The 17,422-nt window shown below is 41.9% G+C and overlaps 1 protein-coding gene across 1 annotated transcript in view; it reads left to right on the top strand.

Moving 5' to 3' along the window:
- Positions 1 to 468: 468 nt before the first annotated feature.
- Positions 469 to 17,422, top strand: part of eif2b3 (eukaryotic translation initiation factor 2B, subunit 3 gamma) — a 96,708-nt gene continuing 79,754 nt past the window's right edge. Inside the window, exon 1 of the mRNA XM_042307943.1 lies at positions 469 to 537. The gene's annotated coding sequence lies outside the window, so the exon portion shown is untranslated. The remainder of the gene's footprint in view (positions 538 to 17,422) is intronic.

The raw sequence follows: 17,422 nt of genomic DNA, 5'->3' as shown, positions 1-17,422 counted from the left end.
AAGTTTAAAAAGAATAATAATATATATTCCATAATAATATAATATTCCACCCTGACATAGCTCCTGTGCATTGTTTCACGTGATATGATAGCAAACCTTTTATTTCAATTAAGATGATTTGGAGGTGCTTTCAGAGCAATGAGATATTTTCAGAGCAAAAAAATTACAAATATTTAATTTTAACAGAAAGTTCAAGTTAACGCATTTCTTTAGTAAAAAGACTGAGGATAATACTTCCATCGTTGTCGAAGCAGAGGACATGTAAAGCCTACTGTATTTGTGTGTAGGCCGTGTATCTGATACTGTCTGGCCAAAGAGTATGGCATGTCATGGGCAGCTTATAGTAAGACATAGGGAAACTGTCACTTCTAATCAGGGACTGATTTAGACCTGGGACAACAGGTGGGTGCAATTAATTATCAGGTTGAATACCCCCTCCTTTAGATAGTTTCAGCCACTTGTGTATTGAAGGAATGTTGGCTGGTGCACAGTGCACTGTTCGGATGATGGAATTATTTTGGAATGAACGGTGCAAAGGTAACCTACTTTTTGAAGTGATTTGTTTGACAATCGCATGAAAAATCATGACTGGTTGTTTTCATGGCACATTAAAAGCTAATACATTTTTACTGGATGTCTCAGCCTTCATGGTCAGACTAGAATAGATGGAAGGCATTCAACTGAGTGAGACACCAAGGATTTCCTCATTACTGAGAAATACCCTGGTTGTCTGACTTGTTATGGCAACCACAGGGGGACACCACACTAACAAACACACTAGCCACTCAGTCAGTCAGTGTCCATGTGAGGCAATGCACATGATGAAAGCATACCATCTGATGGTCAGCAGGAAAGTCCTGAGGTATGCCTGTCAGCTGTCTTGAACTATAGTCGTCAATGAGCAACATATCTGACCACTGCTGATTCCATCATTTCTCTCATTGTACATTATGTGATTTCACATGCCTTTCTATATTCCACATTGAGGGCGGGGGGGTGGCGCATCTCAAGTTTAAGACCATGTTTAGCCATTGTTCTCTCTCTTACGTCTGGTCTTCACAAGAGATGGTCACGGTTGTTTTATACGGGTATCCTTGATTTATTTGGCTTGGGCTACGGCCAAACAGTAGCCTCTGTTGGGTAAAAAAAAACTCGGGAATTCGTAAACTCAATCCTCTGTCTGGACAATTGTTCCTTTATGATCTAGCCAGATCATTACAATATTAGTAATCTTTATCTGTGTTGAAGTCAGCTTGTTGGGACTGATATACAGAGAAACATTGACCTCTGGTGGATGAGAAGTGATACATCACCTTGGATCAAAACTTAATTTTTCTATGAACTCCTTATCGCCATCAAGTGGAGTTGAACATTCATAGCATGTCAATTTTGGGGGGAGAACGACAGGGCTGAGCATGAGACGCAGGCCAAAGACTAGTCAATGGATATAAAGCACAATCCTTTACCACAAGTGGTTTCCTGCTACGAGATGAGATTCAGCTGTATGAAGATGTAAATTTGATGGGATTATAAAGACAATTACAGCAAACTTTATTTAGGGGTTACTTATTTCCCATAGTTAGAAAAAAATGTGTGTGTGTGTGTGTTTCTGTTTATGCGCGTACTTGTGTGTGGGTACAGGTTACAGACATTTTTTGGCATCTGTGTGTATGTGTGTGGTAAAACAATCTTCACCAGTGTGTCTGGTACTGATAAATGTGTTTTGCATCCCTTTTAGCCATGGCTCCTGAGATAAAGCGTGCGTGCCTTTGTCTGTTTCCCTCCAAGTGTGCTGTGCGCTCGCTATCTGTGTGTTCCTGTGGGCGTGTGTGTTTTGTGTTCTCCCTCCCCCTTCCTCTGAGCGGCTGACTGACAGTGATCCCGGCTGACTGAATAGAGCTCTTATGAGCTTGCATTCTTCCATCTTTCAATGGAATGTTTACAGAGTGGTTTACAAGCCCACCGATCCCTGCTCTCTCCCCCAGTCCTAAGCCTCTTGTGCCAATGTCTTATTATACCATTTGTGGAATGTTTTAGTGCCTGCAATACACTGCAGCCAGTGGCTCAAATGGACTTTTGGAAGTCTTGCTGCTTTGGAGAAGATGAGATCAGGGTGAAAACAGCAACATTGCAACCCCCAACTGGGCAAACATGGTCCCGCTCATCTCCTGCCTGTGTGGGTGGATGTCACCTAAGACACAGCCACACATAAATTCACACACGCACGTACAAATATATATTTAAACTAAATGACATGGTTTTGGCATTGCGTTACCCTAATTAGGTATTTAAGAAATGGATTTGTGTTTATAGATTTTGATTTATTGATTGAAGACTGTTTTCATAGGTCAATGGAATGTTTTCTCAGGTCATTCTCTATGCCAGTTTTCCAAGCTGTCTCTCTCTACACTACAAATGTTATTTTAGAATGGCTTCAAAGCTGCCTTGTCAATCACTGGGGATATTAGATATTAGTTTCTTTGATGTTTCATTGACTAAAGCCCACCCTCCACGGTGCTGCTCCATTTAGCCCAAGTACCAACCTGTTGGATTACTGCCTGCTGGCTACATTTGTCTGGGTCAGAGACGGTGTAACCGTAACCCCTACAGACTGGCACAGTGTCACCTCAGGCTAGGGATGCATCCTAAATGGCAACCTCTTCCCTATATTGTAAACTGCTTATGACCACGGTTCTGGTCATAAGCAGTGCACTATATAGGGAATAGTGTGCCATTTGTGATGCAGATGAGCACAACCCTGTCTCATTGTTGAGAGGTGTTGAGGAATCCAGACGGTATGATAAAACATACAAAAAGTGAAGTGTGGGCTTGCAACATGCGCATTTCTGACACCCAACCTCTTTCCACTATAGCTCATTATTGTATCCATCGATTCAGATATATTGAAAAATATTCGGAATATATTTTGTGTTGCATAAATAAACCTGTGACAGCCCCGTCCTTGAGCTTGATTCTAATTGGATTGAGTTCCATCAATTCTATTGGGCAGTGCACATTGAGATAAATACTATTAGCAAGATTGCAAGTGAATGACACAGTTCTTGCACAATCTAAATGCTTTGCTTACACCCCTCAAATGGTTTTGTGTCCCCACAAAACATGTTGCTAGGCCCGTGCAAGAGGAGCAGAGCCACCCCCCACCCCCTCCTATCCCTCCCGACTCTTAATGTGCCCACAAATACTTTCTAGCGCCAAACGCCGCTTTCTGTTTTGGTGGAGTTAAAGATAAGCACAGATATCAGAGACTTTCATTGGAACACACACAAAAAACTGGATAAAACACACACACAGGGATGTGGGCACTATGAGAAGCTAAATTAAAACATCTTGAAATCATGACATGGCCACTTTTGTCCTCTATTGCAACAGAGTTGAAGAAAAGAAAATAGACACCACCCCTTGCCAAAAACAGACCTATCGGCATGGAGATTGATATCAGGGGGTCTGTTTTGAAAACTGTTCCCCCACCTCCCCCCTCCCACCCCCTGGGAAAACAGCGACAACAAATTAGCCTTCTTTTATGCCCAGGCCCAGGGACGACACTTGGACAGCCATGAGATTGTCCGCCCGGGTTCCCATGAACCTCACTAACCTTCCCTTTCAGCTAAGAAGGAAGCAGCCATTGTGCCAGCACCTGTTTCTGTGGAAATTGGTAAAATGATGGCTTTGTTAGGCATCACCCAGGCAACCTGGAGAAAAGGGACATAGTGGGGACTGGGGGGTGGGGACAGGGGTTGGACAAGGAGGGTCCAAACACGAGGGGAGATAAGGAGAGCCTTTACTGAGAATCAGGAGATGCATTCTCTCTCCCTGATCCTGGTATGACAGAGAGAGGTTTCTAATCACGGGTCTAACCAGTGTTTTTTAGACTGCACTAGCCTTGCTGGCCTTACTCAGAGTCCAACCCTACCATCTTCCACTGATCTGTCTGGGGTGACATTGTGTTAGTGAGCTGGTTAGGCTTTGTTGAATGGCTGTAAGAGAGAGAGGGGAGGGGGGATGAAGTCATTCACTTCGTGTCCATTAAATATTTCATCCCAGTCATAGACAGCAGTTTAGTTTCAACAGGAGTATTTCTGCTATTTTGGGATATCTGTTGTGATTAGTGTACTGAAGGTGAAGGAGTGTGGATGAACAAGACCACTGGCATATGTTTTCAAGTGACAACTCACACAGCAGGAGATTATTTCTGATTCATATTGACAACATTGGTCGATTTTAAAAGAAGAAAAGTGTGATTTTATACAAAAAAAAAAAAAAAATTCTTTGCAGAAAAATTCTGAATTATATATTTATCTAATCAATATTTCTAAAGACAACTTTTGGTCCAAGACAGAATACAAAAATAGGACCTCTGTAATCCTCAGTTACATGCTAGGTTGCCCTCCCTTGTTACCCCAGCAGATTTTCAGCATCAATCTTGTACCATAGACTGGCAATTTTCCACAGAGAGAGAGCTCTTTTACCTAGACAGACACGCTCATTAGCCTTCTTCAGATTTGGAAACGTCCCACCATTTCCTCTTGGGGGGCCAACCGTCCTGGACTCGACTGCATATCAAGCACTGATTAATAGAACCTTTCCACCAATATAGGCCTTGCACCAAAACACAATCAACATTATTGTCAACTAAAATAAGTGTTTTAGTGGTCTGAAAAGAAAACACTTGTAGGAGAGAGTGGGGTAAGTTGAGCCGTCACTCCGTCAACGGAAATATAGTTTTCCTTCTGTTTTCCTTCTAACAAAGATATCTACATATATTTCAGGATGTTGTGTATCACTGGAAGTAATCTGAATTAATGTAAACATTACAGTTTTGAAAACATAGCTTGTCCAAAATTGTCTCTTGACGCAACTTACTCTGGATAAATTGAGCCGCGGGACAGGGTAAATTAAGCCGCCTACACATTTCTGTAATGAATTAAATATTACCACTATGATTTTAAAACCATGTCTATCTTTATTTCCCAAACACAATTCAATACTATCACTTTTTTAAGCATGTTTTAAAAGATACTTAACACCTAACAAAGAATTTGTAATAAATAAATAAATAAAAAAGTTTTACTTCTAACATAGGCCAGACCCTGTTGTTACCTCCTGTCCCAGTGATAATGACTTGCATTACACCTGGGAAGAAAACACTTCAATTTGCTCAACTTGTCACCAGCTCAACTTACTCCATGGCCATTGGCTCAACTTAGCCCAATGCAAACATTTTGACTATATTAGCCCACACAGCTACAAGGATGCAATCTAATGCTGGGTTTAGGACCTCAAATTGAAGCGCAACTGATATATCAAACTTTATTTGTCACATGCACCAAAAACAACAAGTGTAGACCTTACCGTGAAATGCTTACTTTACAAGCCCTTAACCAACAGTGCAGTTCAAGAAGAGCTAAGAAAATATTTACCAAATACAAAACTAAAGTAAAAAATAATAAAAATATATTGAACAACCTTTAAATGATCAAATGTATTTTGATTTGTTTAACACTTTTTTGCTTACTACATGATTCCATATGTGTTATTTCATAGTGTTGATGTCCTCACTATTATTCTACAATGTAGAAAATAGTACAAATAAAGAAAAACCCTTGAATGAGTAGGTGTGTCCAAACGTGTGACTGGTACTGTATACATTTTGTGTATGGTATCCTAGAAACAAGGGTGGCTCAACTGGACTGTTCGGAAAGTCCTGGATCACATACATGTCCACGTTACAACAAGATATTATCTAAATATTTAATGGGAAGACCTGAATTTCTTGTTATATTCCCCATGTCTCCAATCTCGATAATATCCATGTGGCCTGTGGTTTTACTAAAGTCAATTTCAGGTTTTCATCTAATAAATACACCATCGTTCATTTAGAACTTTCCATGACATTCAAATCAAGAGCATTCCAGTTGAATATATAACATCAAATATGATGACTTTATTCAATGCAAATCCTCCTTATAACTACATACAGCCTTTGTTTTTGACCCGTAAAAGGGGTGAGGACAGGATAACGGGCTAGTTGGGCAGACGGGGAGTTGGATGTTGGCCACTGCCACCATCTCTCTCTCTTTCTCTCTCTCTCTCTCTCTCTCTCTCTCCTTGTGTGGTGGTGGTATACAGGCGGTTGGCCAAGCAGGAGGAGATGCAATGTCTCTTGGGTGTCTAATGGGGGTGTTGTGGCATGGCATCCACAGGGCCTTTCAGAGGCAGAGATGGGCAGTTCAGACAGAGAGGTGGTCCTCTCTCCATTGGGGAACCCACACAGGCTTTGTGCCAGGGATGAATAGAGACTTCATTTAGCATGCGGGTGCACTCCAACCACTGCTTGGTGCCAGGTTGACCTGCCCTTTCAGGACCAACCACTTTGTCCTCTGGGTAGGCTGGTTGAGTAAAAGCTCACTCTGACTCAAGTCAAATTACATTTTATTTGTCACATGCTTCGTAAACAACAGGTCTAGACTAACAGTGAAATGTTTACTTACGGGTCCTTTTCCAACAATACAGAGTTAAAGATAGAACTATATACATATATATATATATATATATATATATATATATATATACACTGCTCAAAAAAATAAAGGGAACACTAAAATAACACATCCTGGATCTGAATGAATGAAATATTCTTATTAAATACTTTGTTTATTTATATAGTTGAATGTGCTGACAACAAAATCGCACAAATTATCAATGGAAATCAAATTTATCAACCCATGGAGGTCTGGATTTGGAGTCACACAAAATTAAAGTGGAAAACCACACTACAGGCTGATCCAACTTTGATGTAATGTCCTTAAAACAAGTCAAAATGAGGCTCAGTAGTGTGTGTGGCCTCCACGTGCCCGTATGACCTCCCTACAACGCCTGGGCATGCACCTGATGAGGTGGCGGATGGTCTCCTGAGGGATCTCCTCCCAGACCTGGACTAAAGCATCCGCCAACTCCTGGACAGTCTGTGGTGCAACATGGCGTTGGTGGATGGAGCGAGACATGATGTCCCAGATGTGCTCAATTGGATTCATGTCTGGGGAACGGGCGGGCCAGTCCATAGCATCAACGCCTTCCTCTTGCAGGAACTGCTGACACACTCCAGCCACATGAGGTCTAGCATTGTCTTGCATTAGGAGGAACCCAGGGCCAACCGCACCAGCATATGGTCTCACAAGGGGTCTGAGGATCTCATCTAGGTACCTAATGGCAGTCAGGCTACCTCTGGCGAGCACATGGAGGGCTGTGCGGCCCCCCCCAAAGAAATGCCACCCCACACCATGACTGACCCACCGCCAAACCGGTGATGCTGGAGGATGTTGCAGGCAGCAGAACGTTCTCCACGGCATCTCCAGACTCTGTCACGTCTGTCACGTGCTCAGTGTGAACCTGCTTTCATCTGTGAAGAGCACAGGGCGCCAGTGGCGAATTTACCAATCTTGGTGTTCTCTGGCAAATGCCAAACGTCCTGCACGGTGTTGGGCTGTAAGCACAACCCCCACCTGTGGACGTCGGGCCCTCATACCACCCTCATGGAGTCTGTTTCTGACCGTTTGAGCAGACACATGCACATTTGTGGCCTGCTGGAGGTCATTTTGCAGGGCTCTGGCAGTGCTCCTCCTTGCACAAAGGCGGAGGTAGCGGTCCTGCTGCTGGGTTGTTGCCCTCCTACGGCCTCCTCCACGTCTCCTGATGTACTGGCCTGTCTCCTGGTAGCGCCTCCATGCTCTGGACACTACGCTGACAGACACAGCAAACCTTCTTGCCACAGCAATGGCATTGATGTGCCATCCTGGATGAGCTGCACTACCTGAGCCACTTGTGTGGGTTGTAGACTCCGTCTCATGCTACCACTAGAGTGAAAGCACTGCCAGCATTCAAAAGTGACCAAAACATCAGCCAGGAAGCATAGGAACTGAGAAGTGGTCTGTGGTTATCACCTGCAGAACCACTCCTTTATTGGGGGTCTCTTGCTAATTGCCTATAATTTCCACCTGTTGTCTATTCCATTTGCACAACAGCATGTGAAATTTATTGTCAGTGTTGCTTCCTAAGTGGACAGTTTGATTTGACAGAAGTGTGATTGACTTGGAGTTACATTGTGTTGTTTAAGTGTTCCCTTTTTTTTGAGCAGTGTATATCGAAATAATGACATGAGGAATAAATAACCAGTAAATAACAATAACAAGTAAAAAATATGAGGTGTACCAGTACCAAATTGATGTCGAGTGGTACGAGTTGATGCAAATTAATTTCTGAAGAATCATACAATGTGATTTTCTGGATTTTTGTTTTAGATTCAGTCTCTCACAGTTGAAGTGTACCTATGATATAAATTACAGACCTCTACATGCTTTGTAAGTAGGAAACACTGCCGATTTTGCAGGTTATCAAATACTTGTTCTCCCCACTGTATGTGGTGTGTGTGTGTGAGTGTGTGTGTGTGTGTGGAATCAATATGTATGTGTGCGCGTGTTGTCTGTGTGGGCATACAATTGAAGTCGGAAGTTCACATACACCTTAGCCAAATACATTTACTCAGTTTTTCAAAATTCCTGACATTTAATCCTAGTAAAAATTCAGTGTCTTAGGTCAGTTAGGATCACTCTTTATTTTAAGATTGTGAAATGTTCGAATAATAGTAGAGAGAATGATTTATTTCAGCTTTTATTTCTTTCATCACATTCCCAATGGGTAAGAAGTTTACGTAAACTCAATTAGTATTTGGTAGTATTGCCTTTAAATTGTTTAACTTGGGTCAAACGTTTCAGGCAGCCTTCCACAAGCTTCCCACAGTAAGTTGGTTTGTCCCCTTCCTCCTGACAGAGCTGGTATACTGTAACTGAGTCGGGTTTGTAGGCCTACTTGCTCACACACGCTTTTTCAGTTCTGCCCACATTTTCTATAGGATTGAGGTCAGGGCTTTGATGACCACTCCAATACCTTGACTTCGTTGTCCTTAAGCCATTTTGCCACAACTTTGGAAGTATGCTTGGGGTCATTGTCCATTTGGAAGACCCATTTGCAACCAAGCTTTAACTTCCTGACTGATGGCTTGAGATGTTGCTTCAACATATCCACATAATTTTCCTACCTCATGATGCCATCTATTTTGTGAAGTGCACCAGTCCCTCCTGCAGCAAAGCACCCCCACAACATGATGCTGCCACCCCCGTGCTTCACTGTTGGGATGGTGTTCTTCGGCTTGCAAGCCTCCCCCTTTTTCCTCCAAACATAACGATGGTCATTATGGCCAAACAGTTATCATTTTCTTTCATCAGACCAGAGGACATTTCTTCAAAAAGTATGATCTTTGTCCCAATGCGCAGTTGCAAACTGTAGTCTGGGTTTTTTATGGTGGTTTTAGAGCAGTGGCTTCTTCCTTGCTGAGCTGCCTTTCAGGTTATGTCGATTACAGGACTCGTTTTACTTTGGATAGAGATACTTTTGTACCTGTTTCCTCCAGCATCTTCACACTATTGTTTGTACAGATGAACGTGGTGCCTTCAGGCATTTGGAAATTGCTCTCAAGGATGAACCAGACTTGTGGAGGTCCACAATGTTTTTCTGAGGTCTTGGCTGATTTTTTTGATTTTCCCATGATATCAAGCAAAGAGGCACTGAGTTTGAAGGTAGGCCTTGAAATACATCCACAGATACACCTCCAATTGACTCAAATATTGTCAATTAGCATATCAGAAGCTTCTAAAGCCATTTTAAATTTACTAAGCTGTTTAAAGGCACAGTCAACTTGGTGTATGTAAACTTCTGACCCGATGGAATTGTGATACAGTAAATTATAAGTGATCTGTCTGTAAACAATTGGAAAAATTACTTGTCATGCACAAAGTAGATGTCCTAAGTGTATGTAAACTGCTGAGTTCAACTGTATGTAGTGTATATGTATGTATTGGTGTGTCAGTGTAAGTACACTATATATACAAAGTATGTGGATACCCCTTAAAATGAGCGGATTCAGCTATTTCAGCCACACCAGTTGCTGACAGGTGAATAAAATCTGTGCCTTGCAGTTGCCGTACCAAGCGGTGTTGCAGCCAGTCAAGATGCTCTCAATGCTGCAGCGGTAGAGCTGAGGAGCTGAGGGCCAATGCCAAATCTTTTCAACCTCCTGAGGGGAAGAGGCTCTGTCGTGCCCTCTTCACAACTGTGTGTGTGGATCTTGATAATTCCTTAGTGATGTGGACACAGAGGAACTTAAAGCTCTCGACCCGCTCAACTACAGCCCCATCGATGGGGATGAGGGCGTGCTCGCCTCCCCGTTTCCTGTAGTCCAAGATCAGCTGCTTTGTCTTGCTGACATTGAGGGAGCGGTTGTTGTCCTTGCACCACAATGCCAGGTCTCTGAACTCCTCCCTATAGGCTGCCTCATCGGTAATCAGTCCTGCCACCGTTGTGTCGTCAGCAAACCTGTTGATGTTGTTGGAGAGAGTACAAGAAGGGACTAAGTACACACACCTGAGGGGCCCCCGTGTGGATGATCAGCATGGCGAATGCGTTGTTGCCTACCCTCACCACCTGGGGGTGGCCCGTCGGAAAGTGCAGGATCCAGTTGCAGAGGGAGGTGTTCAGTGCCAGGGTCCTGAGCTTGGTGATGAGCTTTGAAGGGTTTGAATGTTGAGCTGTAGTCATAGTTATTCCTTTTGGCAGGTTGCATTGCCGTTATTGGGCACCGGGACTATGGTGCTCTGCTTGAAACAAGTTGCTATAACAGAACGGCTCAGAGGTAGGTTGAAAATGTCAGTGAAAATACTTGCCAGCTGGTCAGTGCATGCTCTGAGTACGTGTCCTGGTATTAAGTCTGGCCCCGCGGCCTTGCACATGTAAACCTGTTTAAAGGTCTTACTCACATCAGCTACGGAGAATAAGATCACACAGACGTACGTAATCACTATTTCTCTCATGCATGGTTCAGTGTTTGCCTCGAAGCGAGCACAGAAGACATTTAGCTCATCTGGTAGGCTTGTGTCACTGGGCAGCTCATCGCTGGGTTATCCTTTGTAATCCCGTATAGTTTGCAAGCCCTGCCACATCTGTCAAGCATCAGTCATTGTAGTAGGATTCGATCTTAGTTCTGTATTAACGCTTCGCCTGTTTGATGGCTCGTCAGAGGTCATAGTAGTATGTCTTATAAACATCTGGATTAGTGTCCCACTCCTTGAAAATGGCAGCGCTAGAAATCAAATCACATTTTATTTGTCACATGCGCCGAATACAACAGCTTATCATGAAATTCTTACTTACAAGCCCTTAAAAAACAATGCAGTTCAATAAATAAATAAAAAGTAACACAATAAAATAACAATAACGTGGATATATACCGGTACCAAGTCAATGTCCATGGGTACATGTTAGTTGAGGTGCATAGATAATAACTATGCATAAATAATAAACAGCAAGTAGCAGCAATGTAAAAACAAAGGGGGGTCAATGTAAATATACCAAGTGGCCATTTGAGTAATTGTTCAGCAGTGTTATGGCTTGGGGGTAGAAACTGTTAAGGAGCCTTTTGGACCTTGAGTTGGCTCTCCGGTATCGCTTGCCGTCTTTGACAATTTTTTGGGGCCTTCCCATAACCTTTATTTCAGTGCGGATATTGCCTGTAATCCATGGTTTCTGATTGGTATGTACATGCGGTTACTGTGGGGACGAAGTCGTTGATGCACTTATTAATGAAGCCAGTGACGAATGTGGTAAACTGCTCAATGCCATCAGATAAATCCTGGAACATATTCCAGTCTGTGTTAGCGTAACAGTCCTGTGTCTTAGCATCCACATCCATCACTGGTTTATTTGTTTATTTGGATCCCCTTTAGCTTTTGCAGAAGCAGCAGCTGCTCTTCCAGGGGTCCACAAAAAAATACAAAACACAAAGTAAAAAACACTGATACACTGACAAGGACAATTTCAAATACAACGATATACAAACAATACCAAAACATAAATTCAAACAATACAACAAAAAATGGTGTGTGAGGGCCTCCCGGGTGGCGCAGTGTTTAAGGGCGCTGTACTGCAGCGCCAGCTGTGCCACCAGAGACCCAGGCTGTGCTCGACCGGGAGGTCCGTGGGGCGACGCACAATTGGCCCAGAGTTGTCCGGGTTTGGGAGGGCTTGGCCGGTAGGGATATCCTTGACTCATCGCGCACCAGCGACTCCTGTGGCGGGCCGGGCGCAGTGCACGCTAACCAAGGTTGCTAGGTGTTTCCTCCGACACATTGGTGCGGCTGGCTTCCGGGTTGGATGTGCGCTGTGTTAAGAAGCAGTGTGGCTTGGTTGGGTTGTGTATCCGAGGACGCATGACTTTCAACCTTCGTCTCTCCCAAAAATGTTTGTTTGTTTGTTCCACCGTTCCAGGAGTTGCTGTTTAATCAATTTTTTTAAGGTAAACTATTTGTTTGAGTAATTGGAGAGGATTGTTTTAAGATGGTCATACCGTAGATAATTTAGGCATAACAAATCTAGGCGATATAACAAAGCTCAGGAAACATTTTTGTTTTCTGGGCACAAAAATCCCTCCATACATTTAAAAAAAAACAGTAACGGGTTCCACCGTAGATGTGGAAGGTCGACATATAGGAGGATGCGGTGGATTGAGACACAGCCCATGCAAAAAAAAACATATCTCTAGCTTCAACTGACGGAGGCTTGGGGGCATCAATAGACTCTTAAGGATTAAGGGCAAGGCATGCTGCTCTGTTTTGAGCCAGCTGCAGCTTTGCTAGGTCTTTCTTTGCTGAACTTGACTATATTACCAGACAGTAATCAAGATGGGGACAAGACCAGAGCCTGAACAACTAGAGCAGTTGATTTTTGTGTCAAAAACACAGAACATCTATTAATAGCATACATACCCCTCCCCATCTTCTCAACAACTTTGTCAGTATGACTTGCCCGTGATAATTTACCATCCAATTTTGTACCTAGGAGTTTAACTTCATCAACTTGCTCAATGGGCACAACTTTTATGTTCAACTCCAGTTGAGGTCTTAAAATGTTTTGAACCAAATACAATGCTTTTTGTTTTAGATGTATTTAAGACCAGTTTATTATTTATCACCGATACTGACTGTAACTTCTTATTTTGAATTTCCATGAGCTCACTAGCTTTGGGTGCTGACATGTAGAGTGTGGAATCATCTGCATACATAGTCATTCTAGCTTTGTGTAAGACCAGTGGCAAATCATTTGTAAAAAATAGAGAAGAGTAACGGCCCAAGGCAGCTGCCCTGAGGGACACCGCATTGTACGTATTTGATGTTGGAGAAGCTTCCATTGAAAACACTCTCTGAGTTCAATTGGATAAATAACTCCATGTGATGGGAGGTGATGTAAAGTTTTTTACAATAACTATTTATGATCAATAACATCAAAGGCTGCACTGAAATCTAACAATACAGCTCCAACTATTGTCTTATTATCAATTTATTTTAACCAATCATCAGTCATCTGAGTCAGTGCAGTACAAGTTGAGTGCCCTTTATGTTCATGCTGAGTCAGTAGTTAACTTGTTCTCTGAAAATAGCATTGTATTTGGTTAAACACAACCCTCTCCATCAGTTTACTAAGAACAGTCAGCAAACAGATTGTGCAGCTGTTAGAGCCAGCAAAGGGTGTTTTACAATGTTAAGGTAGTGGAATTACCTTAGCTTCCTTCCACACCTGTGGAGACATTCTCATTTAGACTTTGGTTAAAGATAAAGCAAATAGGAGTGGCAATACAGTCTGCTACCATTCTCAATAGTTTCCCATCAAATTTGTCTATACCTGGTGGCTTATCATTATTGATGAATAACAATATGTTTTGCACCTCTCCCACAATAACTTGAGGAAATTCAAAACAGCAATTCTTCTCTTTCATTATTATATATTTTACTCAAAAATATGATGGTTCTCTGTTCAATGTCATCCACTTTTTCCACTTTACAAGTGAAATAGTCATCGAAATGATTGCCAATATCAAAGGTTTTTGTAATAAATGACCCATCAAATTGATTTAAGGTACTCCAAAGTTTTTCCATTGTGTTTTATGTCATTGATCTGTGTTTGGTAATATAATGTCTTCTTTTTGTTAAGTTTAGTCCAACATTTCTCAATTTGTATTATGTCAACCAATCAGCTGAGCAGCCTGACTTGCTTGCCATCTCTTTTGCATAATTTATTTGTACCATACAATTGATCAATTCATCATCAATACAGGAGGGTCTAACAGTTATCACAGTTAGTTTCTTAAGAGGTGCATGCTTGTCAACAGTTGGCATGAATATTGTTTTTAATACTTCCAGTGCAGCATTCGGATTCACTTCCTCATACACATCAGACCAACATACATGTTTTACATCTTCAACAAAAGTGTTGAGAGAACATGTTGTGTGATCTCTTGTAAATTACTTTAGGCCCAACCTTTGTCCAGAATGTTATGGTCACCACAGCCAAAGGAAAAATTATATTGTTTTGGAGCAAATCACAAATCCAACACTATTTGGTATGCACTCTAGTTGGTTGAGTGATAACCTGGATCATATTACAGGCATTAGTCACAGTTCGAAGCTTTGTCTTGAGAGGACAGCTAATTGCTAACCAGTCAATGTTCACCCTGAAAATAGACCTCTGTTAAATGGAAATGTAAAAAATACTCAACATCATCAGCACCTCCCCAACATCACCAAATGTGAAAATTGCGCATTTCTATGTTTTGTATTAAAAAAAGATTGAGGAAATAAGTGTTTCCAATGACATCATCAGTGTGCATCATTGGAAACACTGATCTTCCTCTATATTTTTTACTACAAAACATAGAAACGCGCCATTTTCACTTGTTGATGCTGGGGTGGTGCTGAAGATGATGAATCCAAAGTAGAAAATGTTAGAAATGTTCATTTAAAATCACACACATTATCAAGCATTTCACACATAACATTAAAATACTGACTGTTAGCACTTGGTGGCCTATATCAGCACCGCAAAAGAAGAGGCTTTAGATGAGGCAGGAAAACTTGCAACCACAACATTTGACAAGAGATGTTCTCTAAACTTAACAGGAATATGGCTCTGAACATGTAAAGCAACACCTCCCCCAAAGGCATTTCTGTAATGTTATATCCCTGTATTGCAACTGCTGTGTCATCAAAGGAATTAAATCAGTTTCAGAGATGGCCAATATATGAATGTTATCTGATGTTAGCAAGTTATTGATTTCAATAACCTTGTTTCTAAGGCTACATATATTAATATGGGCTATTCTTAATCCTTTATTTGGTAGCTTATCGGGACTATACATAATATGGAGACAAATGTTTTGCTTGTAAGTAGGAAGCAGGATAGAGTTATGGTCTGATTTGCCAAAGGGAGGGCCTTGTAGGAGTAAAATAAATCTAGTTTTGTTTCCTCTAGTTGCACAGGTGACATGCTGGTAAAAATTTGGTAAAACAGATTTCAGTTTCCCTGCATTACAATCACCGGACATGAGAAACGCCGCCTCTAGATGTGCATTTTCTTATATGCTTATTGCCCTATCCAGCTTGTTGAGTGCGGTCTTAGTGCCATCATGGTAAATAGTATGGTCTGCAGCTTATCATGAGGTTTTCTAACTCAGACTAGCAAAACCTTGAGACTTCCTTAACATTAGAGATCGCACACCAGCTGTTGTTAACAAAGAGACACACCCCTCCTCCCTTTACCTTGACAATGCATGGAAAAACCATTGAGATGTATATTGTCCTTGTTCAGTCACGACTCTGAGAAGAATATAATATTAGTGTTTCAGGTCCCATTGATAGGATAGTCTCGAACGGAGCTCTTCCAGTCTGTTGGTCTATTTTCTCGCCAATGTCGCATCACCTGCCTCTCTTTCATCGTTGCTTCCTTTTACGAGTCCAGGGGATTAGGGCCTGGTCCGGATTAAGCAGAACGTGCAGAGCTGTCGACTCGTTGAAGTGAAAATGTTCATGCAAGTCGAGGTTAGTGATCGCTGTTCTGATGTCCAAAAGATGTTTTCGGTCATAAGAAATGATGGCGGAGACATTATGTACAAAAAAAGTTAAGATCAGCCTAAAAAAAACACACACAAAATAGCAGAATTGGTCAGGAGCCCATAGCAGGGCTACTATCCACTGCAGCGCCAACTTTTACATCTGACTGAACAATAAGGAACGCATACAGTGAGGAGAAGAGCAAAATTATATAGGACTGGTTTCCCGTACACAGATTAAGTTGACTGTGCCTTTAAAATGCTATTTCAATTAAGATTCACCTTTTGAGCATGCTTTTTTAGCACGCAACGTATTATATGACTTGTTAAGCACATTTCTACTCCTGAACTTTATTAGGCTTGCCATGACAAAGGGGTTGAATACCCATTGGCAAAACATTTCAGCTTTTACTTTTTTTTTACATTAATCTGTAAAAAATTCAAAAAAGATGATTCCACTTTTACGTTATGGGATAAGTTGTGTAGTCCAGTGACACAAAATGTCAATGTAATATATTTTAAATTCAGGCTGTAACACAACAAAATGTGGGAAAAGTCAAGGGGTGTGAGTACTTTCTGAAGGCACCGTATATGCTCTGTGACATATACAGCAGTATACAAAGCAAAACGTCAGACCTTGGCATGTCAGCATATCCAAATAAATTACATCACAGTTTTCTACATAGCTTTTGCTATGTCTTGTTGAAGTGTCATCATTTACATTCATGTGTTTTCACATATCTAGTTTGATCCTTTGAAAGAAAAACATAACATACGGTCAGTTCTGTATATCAAATTGTCTGTGTGTTACAGTACTGTATATGAGCGTCGTTACTTCCAAACAACCGTCTTTAAATACAGCACTGTGGAAACAATTGGGATGACCGGGGTCTTATGAAACCTACTAAAAGTGTCTTCACGTCAAATGTGTGTTATTCATCCCTGCTGTGTGTGACGTTACCTTCACTGTATGATGTGACCAGGTCATCTGTACTAGGAGGTAAGGCTAATGCTCTAGTCAAAAGTAGTGCACTATGCAGGGAATAGGGTGCCATTTGGGACTCAGTCACTGTCTCCATTAGGCCGACTGTCAGGCCCCTATTTAAAAGTCTCCCTGTTTTCTGTGAAATAGTTTTGTGTAGGAGGGGGAGTATTGTTCTAGGGGTTTGGAGAGAAAGATGGATCCAGCTGCACACACACGTGTGCGCGCCCACACAAACACGCGTATGCTAGCACATGCACAAATGTACGTACACAAACACACGCGCACACACACAGACACACACACAAGGCTGGGGAAGCGAAACACATGGCTGGTTTTCTGGCCTGGGCGCAATGTGGTGTGTGAGGGGGCTAGTTAAGGATGATTTACTCCCGTTCTGGGATTCACAGGATGCCTCCAGTTCAACTGATTTC

Source organism: Oncorhynchus tshawytscha, linkage group LG28 (genome assembly GCF_018296145.1).
Source record: "Oncorhynchus tshawytscha isolate Ot180627B linkage group LG28, Otsh_v2.0, whole genome shotgun sequence".
Taxonomy (NCBI): Eukaryota; Metazoa; Chordata; class Actinopteri; order Salmoniformes; family Salmonidae; genus Oncorhynchus; species Oncorhynchus tshawytscha.
The sequence above is the reverse complement of the archived record's forward strand: the minus strand, read 5'-3'. Positions and strand labels throughout refer to the sequence as shown.